General features: G+C 41.3%; 1 long non-coding RNA gene across 1 annotated transcript in view; it reads right to left on the bottom strand.

Annotated features, from left to right (window-relative positions):
* Window positions 1-17,605, bottom strand: part of LOC137063632 (uncharacterized) — a 68,473-nt gene that overhangs the window by 27,855 nt on the left and 23,013 nt on the right. Inside the window, exon 2 of the long non-coding RNA XR_010901411.1 lies at window positions 11,535-11,645. This is a non-coding gene — a long non-coding RNA (uncharacterized lncRNA). The remainder of the gene's footprint in view (window positions 1-11,534; window positions 11,646-17,605) is intronic.

The following is a 17,605-nucleotide window of genomic DNA, read 5'->3' on the forward strand; positions in this document are numbered from 1 at the left end:
CAAATAACCGTGGATCGACGTTGCCTGCCTGGCACAGTTTTTTAAACGTAGCGTGCCGCATAAATATTTCACTGATTTGTTTATTTATTTACTCCAGTCGTTTTATTAGAAGGAATTTTTCTTGGAAATGCCACAGCTAATTTCCTGGCGTGGGGCGCAAGATCGAGAGGCCCAGGCAGAGTTATGGCATACACAGTGCATTTGTGTGATGTGAGCCAACACATTAAACTCACAGGAGAAAACGGGCTCAGACAGAGAAGGAGAGAGAGAGGGAGTGACAGTAGCTGTGTATATCTGCAGAGGAAATACCTTTTTTCCTCTTTCATTTGCCTTGCTCGCCTGCAGCTGTTTTAAGCATGACACAGGCAGTGTATCTAAGGAAGAGATATGCGCCGCATTAAACATACAAATCAGCAGCAGACTCCGTAGCCTGAACCCGTCATCGCCTGGATATCTGATGCAAAATTAAAGCAGATATTTATACTGAAACCAACATTACAGCATTAGTTTTCACAATTTTCCCTGAGCCCTTCTCTCTGTGTGTGTACGTCGAATACATATTCATTTCCTTTTTCTTATGTCAAGAAAAAACACCTCCAGCGACGTCAAAAACAGTGATCACAGGCTTTCCGTTTTGTTTTTCTTTTCTTTTTTTCTTCTCTCATGAAAAGATCCTTCAGGTTTTTCGTTTTTCCTTTTTTTCGGCAAATGTAATGTCATCTTTCTACAAAACACAGCACGCCCGTTTTTGAATCTGTCATATATCTTAAAAGTGCGCTTGTATTTTACGGCTTGCTCGCTTTTGTGTTTTAAAACAGAAGTCAATAGGTAACGTTCGAGGGGGAGCGTGTTTGTCAATTTGCCGTCATTCGTATTATTTGGTTTCGTGTTTGATCTCGAAATAGATGTGTCTTCATGAATTTGCCTGCAGTTCCTTAACTGTAGCATAGCATTGTCTCACTGAAATGAAAGGTGCAAACTCCGCTTATGTAATTCATCCCTTCTCTTTTTCTTTCCAAATACAAAAGAATGATTTGTAATAATGCTGCTAATGGGTGTGAGGAGGAGAAACAAACTAAAAGTAGCAGCATTGCCAACTTAACTATGTTTTCCAGTAGTGTGACAATACCTCAGCTGTTTAAAAAATATATATATATACAGTATATATTTTTCACCAATAAGTCACTTTTTGTAAAAGTAAGGTAATACAATGTTTTTTTATTATTATTACATTATGTCCCTAGTTTTTACAGTTGCGCAATCTGGGGAGTTAATCAAACTTTCTAATGATTTAGTGTGGACATTTTAAAATAATCTTTTCAAAAATTATTCACTGATTAATGGGAGTCCTCGCACAGTGCTTGTGGCAGTTTATGTTTATGGAGAAAATATTAGGTAAATGCTGTTATTTCTTGTTCTTTTTTTATTACTTACCCAAAACATTGTGGAAATGTTAGTTCCCTTTCAGGGGAACTCCCGTTGCATCGAAAGACGCTTATGGGAACGCTTGCGTGATGAAGTCATGAAGCACATGTGAAATCAGTCCAATAGTGTGAGGGCACGTCAGAGGCGGTGACGTCACCAGGAAGTATAAAGCCTGCCCAAAACACAACCGCGCTAGCTTCTGTTGTCTTCAGTAGCGCTTTGTGATCAGTGAAAAAAAACAGTGTTTTGATAGTTAGTAAAGTAACTCTTATTCAACACTATGGCGGAAAAGCAGCAGTTTAGAGTGTGTGTGCACCCTTGCCCTCGCTTCCTTTCGGGTGGGGACACACATAGTCTTTGCGTTGCTTGTTTGGGAGAGGAGCATGCACGGTCAGCGCTCGAGGGCGCTGGCTGTGGGCACTGCGAAGCGCTTCCTTTACGGACGCTCCGATCCCGCCTGGCGTTCTTTCGCGAGGACGTTCGGGCTCGCGTTCCCCGGGGCTCTGGTCCCGCTGCTGCCGAGGCACAGCGGCGATTACAGTCCTGGGGTTCGCAAGTGGATCTATCAGCGGGGATAGAGACGGGCTCAGCCTTATCTCTTCCCTCACCTGATAGATCCAGTGCCTTTTCTCTGGGGTTGGAAGCACGCACTGCGGTTACTTCCACCCCGAGGGAGGCACCTCTGATGCAGCTCTCCAGTTCTGAGGAGCTGGAGAGTGTTAGTGTCAGAGAAGTAGAGGATCCGCCTCCTCAATCACAAGCATTTGAAGAGCTAGTTGAGGTTGTGACTCGGGCTGTGGAGAGATTAAACATTGACTGGCCCGCAGACAGGCAGGACGTTCGTTCAAAAAGCAAGTTGGACGAACGGTTTTTGCCAACCCGGTCACAGCCTCAACGCCGGGGTCTACCATTTTTCCCTGATCTTCACACCGAGGTGTCAAGATCATGGGAAAAACCGGTTTCATATAGGGTGTATAGTGCACAAACATCACACTATTCCACTATAATGAATTATAAAGAGCACGGTTATGGGGAGATGCCTAAAATAGAAGATAATTTAGCAAGCTATTTATCCCCTGAGTCGGCATCTTCCCTAAAGGCCCCGGCATTACCCACTAAGCCAGTACGCACCACCTCTGCCTTAGTGGGTAAAGCTTATTCAGCGTCTGGTCAGGCAGCGGCATGTTTACACACGATGTCGCTGCTACAAGCCTACCAGGCTGAATTACTGAGCGATGTGGATGAGGGCGGGGGTATTGGGCCCGAAGTAGTGTGTGAGCTACGTCGGGCCACAGATTTGTCTCTCAGGGCCGCCAAGGAGACGGCCAAATCTATTGGTCGCTCTATGGCAGCCTTGGTGGCTACTGAGAGACACCTCTGGCTGAATTTGAGCTCTATTAAGGAGAAAGATAAGAATTTTCTGATGGACGCGCCCATGTCTCCTTCGGGCCTGTTTGGCAACACTGTAAACACGGTTGTCGACAGGTTCCAGGAGGCATCCAAACAAGCGGTAGCGTTCCAGAAACTCCTCCCCCGCCGCTCACATTTCACTGGGGCTGCTGAGCACAGAGAGCAGCCCCAAACATCAAAAGCTGGCTCTTCATACCGTGCCACACAAAAGCAGAGTGTGGCTTCTCGTGCTCCCCCTCAAAAAGATTGGGGACAGGGGAAGCGCAGTCTGCCGCAGCCTTCGAGGGGTAAGACGGATCTACGGACCGTCATTGCGTCCAAGAAGGCTGCTAAAAAGAAGTCCTGACGCCCGAGGGGTCAGGATTATGGGGGCGTTCTCCCCCGAAGGGAGGCAGAGTACACCTCATTATACGGTGCCTGTCTCCCTTCGGCGCCCTCCGGGGGCCGTTCTGCCAACCCTGCCACCTCTGGTGTTACAGGGCGCAGCAGTCTCCGACGAGCGTGCGTCCCAGGGTCCACCCCGAAAGGTAGTGGTCCTGGGGAACACGCCCCCTCCAAGGAGGGTCCTAGAGCAGCCAGTTCAGGTGTTCCCTGCCGGTTCGCCGTTACAGGGCGCCGTCCTGGCAGCTCAACAGAAACCAGAAGCCATTCTCGAGAGGATGGTACCTCTAAAAAATTTTTTGGCGGCGTGGAAGCTACTGCCAAATATTTCTCGTTGGGTCCTGCATACGATAGAGAAAGGGTATCAGATACAGTTCGGGTCTCGCCCGCCCAGGTTTTCGGGGGTCTTACCTACTGTGGTGGGCCCCGAGCAGGTTCTGGTAATGGAGCTAGAAGTGGAAGCCCTGTTAGAGAAAGGGGCCATAGAATATGTACCTCACTCAGACAGGGAAGCCGGCGTTTACAGCCGGTACTTCATAGTTCCGAAGAAGGGTGGGGGTCTGCGTCCCATTTTGGATCTTCGGGTGCTGAACGAGGCGGTCATGCAACTGAAATTCAAGATGTTAACCCTGAGACAAATCGTGCCACAGATCAGATCCGAGGATTGGTTTGTCACGATAGATCTAAAGGACGCATATTTCCATATATCCATCCTTCAATATCACAGGAAGTACCTGAGGTTTGCTTTCGGGGGGAAAGCGTACCAATACAGGGTGCTTCCATTCGGTCTAGCACTTTCACCCCGCACTTTCACGAAATGCGTAGATGCAGCCCTGGCGCCTCTGCGTCTCCAGGGGATTCGCATTATGAATTACATCGACGATTGGTTGATTTTAGCGCATTCGCATCAGGTAGCGGTTCGGCATCGAGATGTCTTTCTCGCTCATATGAAGGAGCTGGGTTTGCGGCTGAACCCCAAGAAGAGTGTGCTTTCTCCACTTCAGAGGACCACCTTTCTGGGAGTGGTGTGGGACTCGGTGCAGATGCAGGCACGCCTGTCACCAGCACGCATAGAATCCATACTGTCAGCAGTAAAGAAAGTAAAACTAGGCCAGTCACTTACTGTAAAACAATTTCAAAGAGTGTTGGGTCTCATGGCAGCAGCATCCAACGTGATACCTCTAGGACTGCTGTACATGAGACCCCTACAGTTGTGGCTCAGAACCAAGGGGTTTTCCCCGAGGGGCAACCCCTTTCGCATGATCAGGGTCACGCGGCGCTGCTTACGGGCCCTGTCTATGTGGAAAAAACCTTGGTTTCTGGCCCTAGGTCCGGTGTTAGGGGCTTCTGGTCGTCGCAGGATGCTAACGACAGATGCCTCTCTCACGGGGTGGGGAGCGGTCCTGGAGGGTCGCTCGACTCAAGGTCTGTGGGGGGACCGTCATCTCTCATGGCACATCAATCGCCTGGAGATGTTGGCGGTCTTTCTTGCCCTCAGGAATTTCCTCACAGACCTCAGGGGCCAGCACGTGCTAGTCCGCACGGACAACACGGCAGTGGTAGCCTATATAAATCACCAGGGGGGTCTGCGTTCACGTCCGCTATGCAAGCTGGCACGCCAGATCCTCCTATGGTCTCAGGGGAAGTTTCTCTCTATCAGAGCGGCTTATATTCCTGGGGTCCAGAATATAGGAGAGGACACACTGTCGAGACAGGGGTTGAGGCCCGGGGAATGGAGGCTCCACCCCGACGTGGTGGAGCAGATTTGGAGAGAGTTTGGCCAGGCCCAAGTGGATCTGTTTGCGTCTCGAGAGACGTCTCACTGTCCACTCTGGTTTTCCCTCACGCATCCAGCTCCGCTGGGGGTGGATGCCATGGTACAGGCGTGGCCGAGGCTGCGTCTGTATGCTTTTCCCCCGGTCGCTCTACTCCCGGAAGTTCTAGAGATAATTCGCAGGGACCAGGTGCGCCTTATTCTAGTAGCCCCGCGTTGGCCGGGCAGGGTTTGGTTCCCCAATATAGTGTCTCTCCTCGATGGGCATCCACTTCAGTTGCCAGTCAGGAGGGACCTCCTGTCCCAAGCAGGGGGATCAATATTTCATCCCCGTCCAGAATTATGGAACCTGTGGGCGTGGCCGCTGAAGGGGCCCAGCTCATGAGTTCGGGTCTCTCTACCAATGTGGTAGAGACCATTCTGCACTCTAGGGCTCCCTCCACGAGGAAGCTCTATGCCCTGAAGTGGACGGTGTTCACTTCCTGGTGTAGGAACCGTCACCAGGATCCAGTTCACTGCCCTCTGGGTACAGTGTTGGAGTTCCTGCAGGAACGGTTTGATGCAGGTCTTTCCCCCTCCACCTTAAAGGTGTACGTGGCGGCTATTGGTGCTTACCACACTCCTCTGGGTGGTATGTCGGTGGGTAAAGATCCACTGGTGTCTCGTTTCCTTCGTGGTACTCTTAGGCTGAGGCCTGTAGTTCGCACTAGGGTGCCGGCTTGGGACCTGGGAACGGTCCTCCAGGGCCTCTCCCAGGCTCCCTTTGAGCCTTTGGAGGAGGTTCAAGACAAGTTTGTTACGTTAAAGGCGTTATTCCTTCTCGCTATTTCTTCTCTTAAAAGGATAGGAGATCTTCAAGCTCTGTCAGTGGCACCCTCGTGCTTGGAATTTGCACCTGGCATGGTCAAGGCCTTCCTTCATCCTAGGCCAGGTTATGTTCCTAAGGTCCCTACTCATGTAGCTAGATCTATTGTACTGCAGGCCTTCTGCCCTCCACCTTTTCTCAATCCGGACCAGGAGAACAGTAATTTGCTTTGCCCAGTTAGGGCTTTAGATGCTTACGTCCACAGAGCTGCCTTGTGGCGTAAGACTGACCAACTGTTTGTGTGCTTTGGGCCCCCAAACAGGGGAGCACCGGCATCTAAGCAAAGAATGAGCAAGTGGGTGGTTGAGACTATCTCACTGGCTTATGAGTCGGTCGGACGGCCTTCCCCCTTGGCCGTCCGGTCTCACTCTACGAGGAGTATGGCGGCCTCTAAGGCTCTTATTTCAGGAGTGGCCCTTCAAGACGTTTGTGATGCGGCGGGCTGGTCCTCACCGCACACATTCGTTAGGTTTTACTCTCTGGACCTAGACTCTACTCCAGGGTCTGGGGTCTTGTCTCTCTAAGTGCTGTTTTCTGCACACTGGACAGGCACGTCTCGCTATGGTGGCGTTGGTATGACGTTCCCATAAGCGTCTTTCGATGCAACGGGAGTTCCCCTGAAAGGGAACGCCTCGGTTACGACTGTAACCTCGGTTCCCTGAAGGGGGAACGAGCGTTGCATCGTACTGCCATATCTCCTACATGCCTGTCAAAGCACTACTTCAGACTTCGAAGCTAGCTTGGTTGTGTTTTGGGCAGGCTTTATACTTCCTGGTGACGTCACCGCCTCTGACGTGCCCTCACACTATTGGACTGATTTCACATGTGCTTCATGACTTCATCACGCAAGCGTTCCCATAAGCGTCTTTCGATGCAACGCTCGTTCCCCCTTCAGGGAACCGAGGTTACAGTCGTAACCGAGGCGTTCTCAGACTTAGTTTCCAAAGCAGACATCCTATTTAGTTATTTATTAAGTTAATTTTAATGGAAATAGAACATTTGCTTTAGATTTTGGCAACATTCTGGGAATGTTAGGTTATGGTTTTAAAAAAGAGAATCTTTAGAATGTTACATCATTAAAAAATAGCTGTTTCAATTTAAAAAAGTAAGTTTTCATGCTGCCTTATTTTTAAGTTTAGTCAACTTGAAATGTGAATTTGTACTAAGTGACAACTTGGATATTTGAGTTGACTAAACTTGTTAAGATGTTGTTAAAAACTTGTTAAAAATGTTAAGCCAGCACAAAGACTTACTTTTTTAAGTTGAAACAACTAGTTTTCTTTTACAGAATTAGTTATTTTAAAAATAACCAAATAAGAACTTTGTACTAACACTTAGCAGATTACACAAATTAATGTTTTTGTTTAAATTATTGTGCAGGTCTGATAAATATTCGGATATTTAGACCAGTGTTCATTTCGTTGACGAATAATTTTCGTCAACAAACTTTTTTTCACAGACGAAAACGAGAAGATAACTAAATAAAAAACAGTTTTGAATTACTTAACCTATGATGCAAATCTTCAAAGAATAAAGACGAGACAAAAATGTTAGGGAGGGACGATTAGGGAAAAGATCCAGTCAGAACTGATGTCCTGTGTGTAGTAGATGCACACATATGTATTGTAACGTGAAGATCTAACAGTGGGAAAACACGTGCTGTTGAGCTTCTACAGGCTCACGTGACTGCGCTTCATAGCGGGTCAATCAATGAATAGCGTACGTTTATGCCAGGTGATTATCTATGAACTAATGCTAAGGAATAATGACAATGTTTATATAGTAATATGTTTTAGAAGGTAGTAACAATGCACATTTTATCTCTCTCTCATCTGTTCTTGAAAGAGAAGCCTCCAACTGCAATACTAAGGTGCATTGCATTTCAAAATAAGAGTCATAGTGTATTTCGAGCTTGTTTATACTTACCTGGTTGCCTTAAAATTTTGAGTTCATTGAAATTAAAAATTTGAGTTAATACAATGAACATTTTTTGAGATTTGACAACCTTTATTAAAATATTATTAAAAAATGTTGTAAGCATATTGGGTAATTGTGTGTGTTTTTTTTCTGATGACGCAGTGAAACATGCCAAATTTTTTTTTTTTTTTTTTTTTTTTTTTACAGTGTACCCATTATTTATGTGTATGTGGTTACTCAATAAACTGGAATTAAATTTCATTTAATTCCCATTTTTATTTTTAGCTTCAAATATTTGAAGCTTTAGCTTAACCTAGTATATTAACTAAAACAGAAATACAACATTATAAAAACTATATAGATGGTTTTAAAAAACAAACAAAAAAGTAAATTGAGCTCTTTGAATTGTCAAAAACACAATTATGTCAAAATGTCAGTTTTGGCATGTATTCAAGTAACAGTTGGTTATGTAATGCTTATGTAATTTATGCATTACAATTTAACTAAATCATTTGATTTTAGTAAACAAAATCTACTGTAGATTCAGTCGACTAAAATCTTATATTTAGTCGACTAAAACTAAAAACAATTCAGGTGACTAAAATATTACTTAAACTAAATGGATTAATATAGTCAAAAGACTATAACTTAAACTAAAACAAAATTTGCTGTCAAAATGAACGCTGATTTAGACACACATAACCATCTTATAGCTTACAACAATAAATTAATCTTCTATCTTATACCTTACTTTATGTTGCAGCTTGACTTAGCTAACACTGTAAAGATTATCGGAGTATGTTTTACATGAAAACACTTTTTCAGTTTTTCTGTTTCAAATTATAATTTTTGGTGAAATCTGTATACTAGCAATTTAGGAGTAAAAATAGTTTTTACAACATTCTACAACCTACATTATGAATACCAAAGTGTTTTCCAACAGCACATCAACATTTAATCATAAGCAAACTGAAATTGGTGCAATCTACAGTATGCACAGTCAGCAGGCTGCCATCAATAATTGTCACAAAAGATATGCACAACTTGGACATTTGTCACTTTTTTATTAGATGGAGATTGTGAAGATGAGACAGGAAATGACTGTGAAGAGAGAGAAGAAATGGGAATAGGATAAGGGTCAGAATCTGTGAAAACTGTGTCTTCTATGTGAGCATCATGGCTCAACATGAATAGAACTATCGCTAACCGCTAGATCATGGCTGTGACATTACTAAATGACCCGTATTGACTATTTTTACAAGACTTTGTGACCTTTTTATAGCCTGGCAAGACAAAATCTGTCATTTGTCAACAGGTGGATGGAAAAAGCCTGGAATTTCTTCCCGAAAGTGTATGATCAAAGCCATACAGAGAAAAACTGAAAAGTAAACAAACAACCATAGCAATGCGCTTTGCATTTGCACTGTTTATTTCATAGAAAATGAGGAACAGGCACATTTTTTTTATTTTGCGGCCTTTTTTTCTTTAAGTCAAGTCATTTGTATTTGTATAGTGCTTTTCACAATCCATTTTGTTCCTTTATCTTTGCTGTTGGTCTGTTTATCGAACGTGTATGTATGACACATTTACATTTGCGTCACCACCTGCTTGTTCTCCCTGTGGTCATCTTGTTTAACCATAGCTAAGATAAGATATCCAGATCAAGATGTGTGTTCACAATATTGTTATAGTCTAATTGGTCTGAAAAAATGTTACAGTGAACAGAGCGCGCATTTGAGTCACTCCTTTCTACTAAATATTCTTTACCACTCTTTTCAGCTTGATCTATAGCATTTTCTTTCTTTATTACACACTGACATATATGCAAAATAATAAATAATTGTTACAGTATTCCTAATTGTATTTTGTACATTTACGGGGAAAGCTTACCACCAACAATACTTGTTTTTACCACCAAAAACATCCCACAACTGCCATATTGATTTATTTTAATTTATGCATGAAATTGATCAAAAGTGAAAGTAAAGACTTTATTATTGTTACAAAACAATTCTACACTCTAAAAATCCTTGAAAATAGGGCACAATTTACTGAAATAATTTAACAGATTTTTTTGTAGTTATTTTTTTAGCGGTGTTACACTTGTATTTTGAATTTGGCACTTCATTGCGTTCTGTTAGGGTTAACAGAAATGTCCTTAAAATTACTGGATAATGCCCGGGCAATAAGCTGCCAGTACATTTTATGGATTTATTTTTTATGGTTTAACTTCAAACGCTGAACTTACTAATAATCAAAGAAGCCACAAAATATTCACACAAAATATTGCACTGCATAACTATTTGTTATAGTTATAATAATAGTTTTTTTTGGCAGTAAATCAGCATATTAGAATGATTTCTGAAGGATCATGTGACTGAAGACTAGGTAAATGACGGCTGAACATTCATCTTTATTATCAGGATTGCGTTATAATTTCAATAATATAAACTATTTCACAAATTACTGTTGTTTTGATCAAATAAATTCAGTCCTAACTAAAAAAATACTGTTGGCTAAGTTACCTGGTGGCCTTAAAATATTGAGTTCATCGAAGTTAAACATTTTGAGTTAATACAAAAAAAGAAGAATGATGTGTATTTAACACAATGGGTGCGTTTACATGCACACCAGTAGTAAGCTGATAACTCCAAAAAATCAGCTTATTGAAATAACCAGTTTTCCCAGTTTACATGCAAACCAGTAAACGGACAACGCAAGTAAACCGCGTTTACATGACTATTTATAAACGGGGTTATTTCCTTGTAGTGCCGTCAAAAATAATAATGTCCGTATATCTGAGTTTTTCAAATGTTACGTCAGTTGTGATGTTAAATAAAGCTGCACCGTGTCAGAGGGAGATTTACGGCTCATATTAGCGTTTTGACTGAACTTCTTCTACTTCTGCTACATGTGATGAGAAGAACACATCTTTACAATTTTCTGGGTCTTAAACGAGTCTGCGTTTGTGATATATGTTCTTATTTCATGCAAAACGCCAACTCGCTCTGTCTGGATGCATTTAAATCTGCTCTAAATTTGTGTTTTTGTCACCTATCACGCATGCGCACTTCAATAAGCCGACAGAAAACAGGTTAATGTGTTTACAAGCAGCGCGAAATCGAGGTAAGAGGCAAAAAACTACCTATTCCGACCGGTTTATGCTTACGCCATTTATGACATTACTCCAGTAAAAGAAAACGGGTTACCGCGTTTACATGACCATGTTCATTGTCGGCTTATTGGGCATAATCGGCTTAAGAACGTGCATGTAAACGCACCCAATGTTATCTAAAGGAGATTTTGTCTAAAAAAAGTATCAAAAGTTGATACTTTTTTTGTTTTATTTTTTTACAATGATGGTGTTAGTGTTCTTTTGTGCCTGGATCAATTTGGTATAACATAAAGCTATCCTCTCAGTCTAAAGCAGCTGCACATGATGGACCCTTTTTTAATATGTGGTTATGTGACAAAAAATTGTATGCTAGTACCACTAAATTCTCCCTTATGGGTTTTTCCTTGTCCTATAATACATAAATACGCATTGTCTTTCTTACCAAAGTGTACACTGCAGTGATGGGTAGGTCTTAGGGGCGGGATAGGGGTAGGTCATTTGTACAAAATCAAACAAATTGACCAACTTGTTCAATGTACAATGATTTTTGCTCAGTCGTACAAATTCATAAGAGATCCTAAAAATTCGAACAAATCAGCCACCTTTTAAAATATGTACAAATTGCAGTGAGATTGGGTTGTTCTTACGGGTGCTCGCAGATGCTCTCTCGCTGTCTTTAGTGGCATGATTCTGCTTTTTCGTCCCAGTGCAGCTCTGGATTTTTGTTAAGCCCCTGTGGCCTGTGGGTCAGGTGCTGTCTGGAAGGAGAGAAAGAGGGAGACTAGAGAAAGGGAGAGAGAATGAGGTAGTTTTTTTGGAAAGACTATCTCCACTACCAAAAGATCATCCACCAGGGAGTATATGCTGCACATCAACCAGCCAGGCCAACATGGAAACTCTAAGCCAGGACTTCCCCATGAGGGATCCTCCCTTGTGATTGCCCATTCTCATGAATATAGTTTGTAAAGGTAAAAAACAAAAACAAAAAAAAACTTTCTTCTGTGAAACACAAAAGGAGATTTTAAGGAAAATGTCAGAGCTGCTGCCTGCAATTATGTCATTCCATATTTTAAACTTAAATGTTTTCAGCAAAAATGGATTTAAATTTTAGTCTGTAAACCTTACTACGTTATTTTGTTCCTTTAAACAGTTCAAAATGGACTTTTATTTTTTCTTAATTTTTTAGGGGGGGATATAGAATATGTGAATCATATGCTCGGCTTGTATGGGCGTGCCGCACTGAAGACTTGGAAGTAAACGCCCACGGCTAGGATTGGATAAGATTTGCATATTTAATGAGCTTCAGCTCCTGTCAGTGCACATGAGGGATTGTTTTGAGATTGTGTGGGGAAACGGCAACCGGAATGTTTCGCCCACAGGGTCACACCGAATCACAATGAACCAACAGCACCTCAAATAAAGAATTCTTCAGCCTTTTACAGCATGCTAAGGCAGGCTATGTTCAGTTCGACATGTACACATAATCAATATATGTCAAACGATATGTAATTTAGCATTAGCGTGTTGCTTGCTTCATTCATGTAATCTCATCCTGTCTTTAAATCCAGACTTTTGTTTACAAACGAATCTGTGGTGAAATGAAGGAACAAATGCGCAATGTCTTCCCAATGTGAGCTAGATATTCATTCAAAATAAAGTTAATATAAAATATTGGAATCCGAAGGAAGCTTATGCGGCATATTTATTGCTTAGAAGTTCGATCCGGTTTAGCTCTATGTAGGCCTATGTCATGTCAGAAATGAGTCGGTGGGCGGGGCTACAGAATCAGGCATTGTTCATCGTATGTTGAGGCAGTGTTTCACCGCACAATGACATCAAGGTGTGGCATATTCTGAGATCGATTGTTTGCTGGGCCTGGTGTCTATAAAAGCTTTTCTTTGACTAACAAGGAAGTTTTCAGCTCTGAAACTTATATTACTATGACCTTTTATCAAAAGGGAAAGTAGTTTTTTTTTTTTCTCAATTCATCACCCCTTTAAGATTTTCAAGTATACAGGTACAGAAACTAATCAAATGTAAAATAACAAATATAGTTACAAAAACTATTCAGTTAACAACAGCTTTGTCTTTTGTTGTGTGGTTAACGTTATTATAGAGACGGCAGCAGGAATATTAGGCTGCTGTCATTTTAAGAGCAGATCCAATATACTGTTAGGCCCCGATCAGACAGAACGCGTTTTTTTTACAGTGAGAGGCGCCATTTTTAAATTGTTTTCTAATTGGCAGTAAGCATTTTGCGCATTTTGAATCTGTTTATACGCCCCGGGTGCCTTTGATTTTGTAAATTTGATAAAATTTTACTAAAAAAAACCTCAACATTCACGTTTTTCCCCCCATTGTCCAATCAAATGATTGGAGAGATGTGCCTTCCGTTATGGTGAAGGTTATCGTTGTTAGACTGAGAGGACAGCTGATTCGGAGGTTGCCTAGCAACATAAAAAAACACAGCACTGCTCTTTTCTAAATTAATAAAGGTCAACCAAACAAAGGCAGTGCGGTCCTCACGTTTTCAAACCTGAAAAACGCGTCCTCTCTGACCTTACACACGGTTTCTTTCTCTCCTGTTACCTTCACTTAAGAAGTAACCGACTGTGTTTATGAGGATATTCTGACATTTTTGTGTGTATTTGTCAGTTCAAGTGTTGAAGAGAACTAGTTATTCAATATGGGAGGGTATTTCTGTCCGCACATTGTTTTGTATGTGAAAACAGCGTGAGTCTTCTTGCACTTGAATGGTTTAAAGTCATATTAAAATGCACACAAAAGAATCAAAACTTTCATTTCATATCAAGTATCCGATTCCTGACCTTAAGTATTCTGGAATTGTTTTATGATTTCCAACCCTATATATGAATAATTTTTAAGTCGTTATTTGCTGAAAATACGAAAGTTGTATGGATTACTTTTATGGGTCTTTTAAAGCTCAAAGTCCGCTTTCATTGTATGGAAAAGAAAACAGCTGCTTTTGTGTTCAGTGAAAGAAAGAAAATGCCATTAAAATGACATGAGGGTTTATAAATGATTTCAAAGTTAGTAGCACCTTGTTTGGAGCTGGTCTGGACTTCACCACCAACTGTTGTGATTTCAGCAGTTCTCCTAACATTCCCTGCCTGGCCATCTCAAAACGAACACAGCCTGGTCTCGGTATAAATTTCACCCCCCAAAATGAGAAAAAAAGCCAATCCCTGGCCAAAGGATGATATCGTATTCATGCACAGTGGGGTGCAGCTCCAATCATTAATCTCCGTCCAACATGTGAGAAATCCTAGAGATGAATAACCGGGCAGAGAGCGCGGTGTGACCTCTGCGCTAGAACAATGGACCCTCATGTGCTTTCCAGCTTAGCAGACAGTCCGGAATTTCTGTTTGGAAGCAATAGCTACTGTCTATATAATATTTAAGGCCTATTCATGGAGTAACTGGCAAAGAATTAAAGGGCTTCCGCTGCTCGCATCTGCTGGAGAAGGATGTGGTCCTGTGCCTGCTCCTCCTCTCCTGCCTCTGTGCAAATAGCACAACATAGGAGACAGTTGTTTCTGGCTGCCCCTATGCCTGTCATGGCTGTCAAGAGAAATCCCATGAATTATGACTCTTCCAGATGTAAGAGATTTCTAAGTTGCCTTGAACAGCCTGCGGTTTGTGGTGAGAGACAGACAGAGAGAAAGAGAGAGGAGTCCATACTTTGTCTCATTCGAAATGCTCACGGTCAATGTTTTTTCCTCTTTCTTTTAACTCATTTCATTTTCTCGCTGTCTGTTATACAAATCTACCATTTTGTACCACTTAAGCAAAGATGAAACGAACAATACAGTTCAAAAGAAAATGGAAAAACACAATGATAAAATCCCTTTGTTGTGATTTTTTTTTGTCTTCTTCCCTGGATATATTTGATATAGAAAATGAATTCATAAACATAAAATAGTTTCGTTTTATTTGCATTACACGACAGAAGTTTAATGTGTTAATGTTTTTTTCTGTGTGTTACGATGCAGTTCAAAAGAAGTGGAAAAGTGCAATTATCCAGTTGTTTTATATTGTTTCCTTCAATTATTGTATGACAAAAAGATTTTGCAGGGTATATTTGGTTTAAAAGATCTAGACAATTTATTCGTAAAAACATAACATTTTTAATTACATTTTTAAGATAGAAACTAAATAAAACAGTCATCTTTCATTCTTTCGAAACACACGCATGTACGTTACTCATAACTTTGCCGTTTAGTCAGTGGTGCTCATTAAGACTTTGGGGAAGGACAGTTTATTTGAAATTATTAAAGCATTAGGTTCACTAATGTATCAGTTTAAAACAAAAATCAATAACTGAAACCTAATCTGAGTCTCGTTGGAAACTCTTCTGGCTGGATATGTTTTCCTCGCTCTGCTCTTAAATGGTAATGCAATTTGCCATCACTAAAACCTTCCCTGTAATTGCTGATTGCCCTGGTCTGAGCTGAACTCACATATTAGATATGTTCCAACTTATTCCCTTCCTCGTGTCACACGCACACTTTGATCATTGTAACCTTCTCAAGCACCTGGACGTTATTATTATTCCTCATGTCAGCTGTCACACTAGTCATTGCTGTTCCACCTTACTTAGTCTGTCTTAAACACTCTTAATGACGGGCTTAACATCGGTTTCCCCAAACCCTTGCCGCGCATCAGTGTCCGTGAGTCCTGCATGGAAATGAAACGAGCTAAATGAGCTTAATTAGGAGCCGGGTGTATCTGTGTGGCTACTTCAACATCTGCTAGCGATTGCAGGGGATTCGTCTGATCAGGGGTCAGGCTACAAGGACCCGGAGGCATAATTGTTTTAATTCAGCAGTACGTTTACCGCATTGGGTGTTTATGTGTGCATGCGTGTGCATTTGATTATGTTTTCAGAATTCGGTGCAGCTTTTCTTTTACACGTGACTCGTGAACTTCCTAGTCTAGGAGCTCAGAACCCTTAAAAGGATAGTACACACACACACACACACGTTTGTTTTTGTGACATATGGGGACATTCCATAGGCGTAATGGTTTTTATACTGTACACACCATATTTTCTATCCCCTTACATTGCCCCTGCCCCTAAACCTACCCATCACAGGAAGCATTCTGCATTTTTACTTTCTAAAAAAACTCATCCTGTATGATTTATAAGCATTTTGAAAAGTGAGGACATGGCCAATGTCCTCATATATCACCTTCTCCTTTTAATACATACGTCATACCCATGTCATTATACACATTTGTGTCCTCATATGTCACAAAAACACCCCCCCCCCACACACACACACACACACTTCTATCATCTTTTAATTTCCATCACGTCATTCCAAACCTGTAGGACTTTTTTTTATTTTGTTGTTTGGTTAACTTTTTTTTGCGTTTAACTCAAAAGGCTGTTGTTTCCATAGTGTTATTTTAGCAGAATTTATATACAATTATAAATATTTAGTTTAGTTTTCATTTTGGTTTAAGTTTTAGTAATGTTACATGTGTTTGTCATTTTTTTCATTAGTTGTTTCAAGTTTGTCTAAGGTATGTCCAAGTTATTTCAGTTTTAGTTTGTGTCATTTTAGTGCTTTTACTAAAGTTTTTCATCTACTATTTATTTATTTAAGCAATTTTACTTAAAATGATTTATTTTAGTTAACAATAACATTTTCCATATAATATAAGTAAAAAGCTTCACAATTACCATAAAACATAAAAATAACATCTCATGTGCTATATTCATGAAAAGTCATAACATTTCTTTGTGTTGTTAACTTTTTGTGTGGAACTGACCAAAACATTACATTAATATTGACAATCAAGCTACCCCTTTAAAAACTGCTTTGGCAGGAAGGCTGGGGAAAAAACAGTAGGAGAAAGTGAGACGGAGAGAAAGAAATATATCATATAGGTTGAACATGTTTAATGGACCGTCTACATCAAGCTCATTTGATCTGAACTTTATGTAGCCGATAAAACCTCTTCACCTTACAGGTGCCAATTTCACATTGGTAAGTTTTTTCATTACAAGCTGGTTCCTTAGATTTTTCTCAGAAGTGTTTAATGTATTCATCAGCAACATGTCCTGAAGCGGTGGAAGTAAATCTTTGTTTTATGTGAATTAAAGAAGCACTGATGCACAGTCCTGTTCCGCTGGAGCTCAAAATCTGGCATGCCCTTGAAAATCTCAACTAAATCAACAGGACCGTGCACCAGTTCAGCCGAGGAAATGATACTGATACTCAGAAATTCAGCGCCATTAGCATTCCGATGGCGGCATTAACTTTAAGGCGCAATCTGCACTGCTTTCAAGTTGAAACGGGAACCCTGAACTAAAAAGCAGACAGTTTTGTGTAGCATTAGTGGCACCGGCAGACAGCTCACACTTCTCCTCTGGTCGCTCCTTTAGACACATCTGTGCTTTCTCCACCTCCTATGGCAAAAAAAAAAGCTCTGAAAATTGTCAGGATTTACAAGGTGACAAAAAATGACATTGCCTTCTAGCCAGAGCATGTGCTTTTGTATTGTTAGAGACTTCCTAAATGGACTTTTGGGAAATTTATGAGGAAATGCGTCAGGATAAACGGTCTTCTCTTGTTTCTGGGATGTATGAATATAGAAGGTGAGAGATTTGTTTTTCGTAAATGACTAGACGGGATTGAATTCAGATACACAGTTCTGAGACTATGCAAAATCAATTGCACATTTTATC

Source organism: Pseudorasbora parva, chromosome 24 (assembly GCF_024679245.1).
Source record: "Pseudorasbora parva isolate DD20220531a chromosome 24, ASM2467924v1, whole genome shotgun sequence".
Lineage (NCBI taxonomy): Eukaryota > Metazoa > Chordata > Actinopteri > Cypriniformes > Gobionidae > Pseudorasbora > Pseudorasbora parva.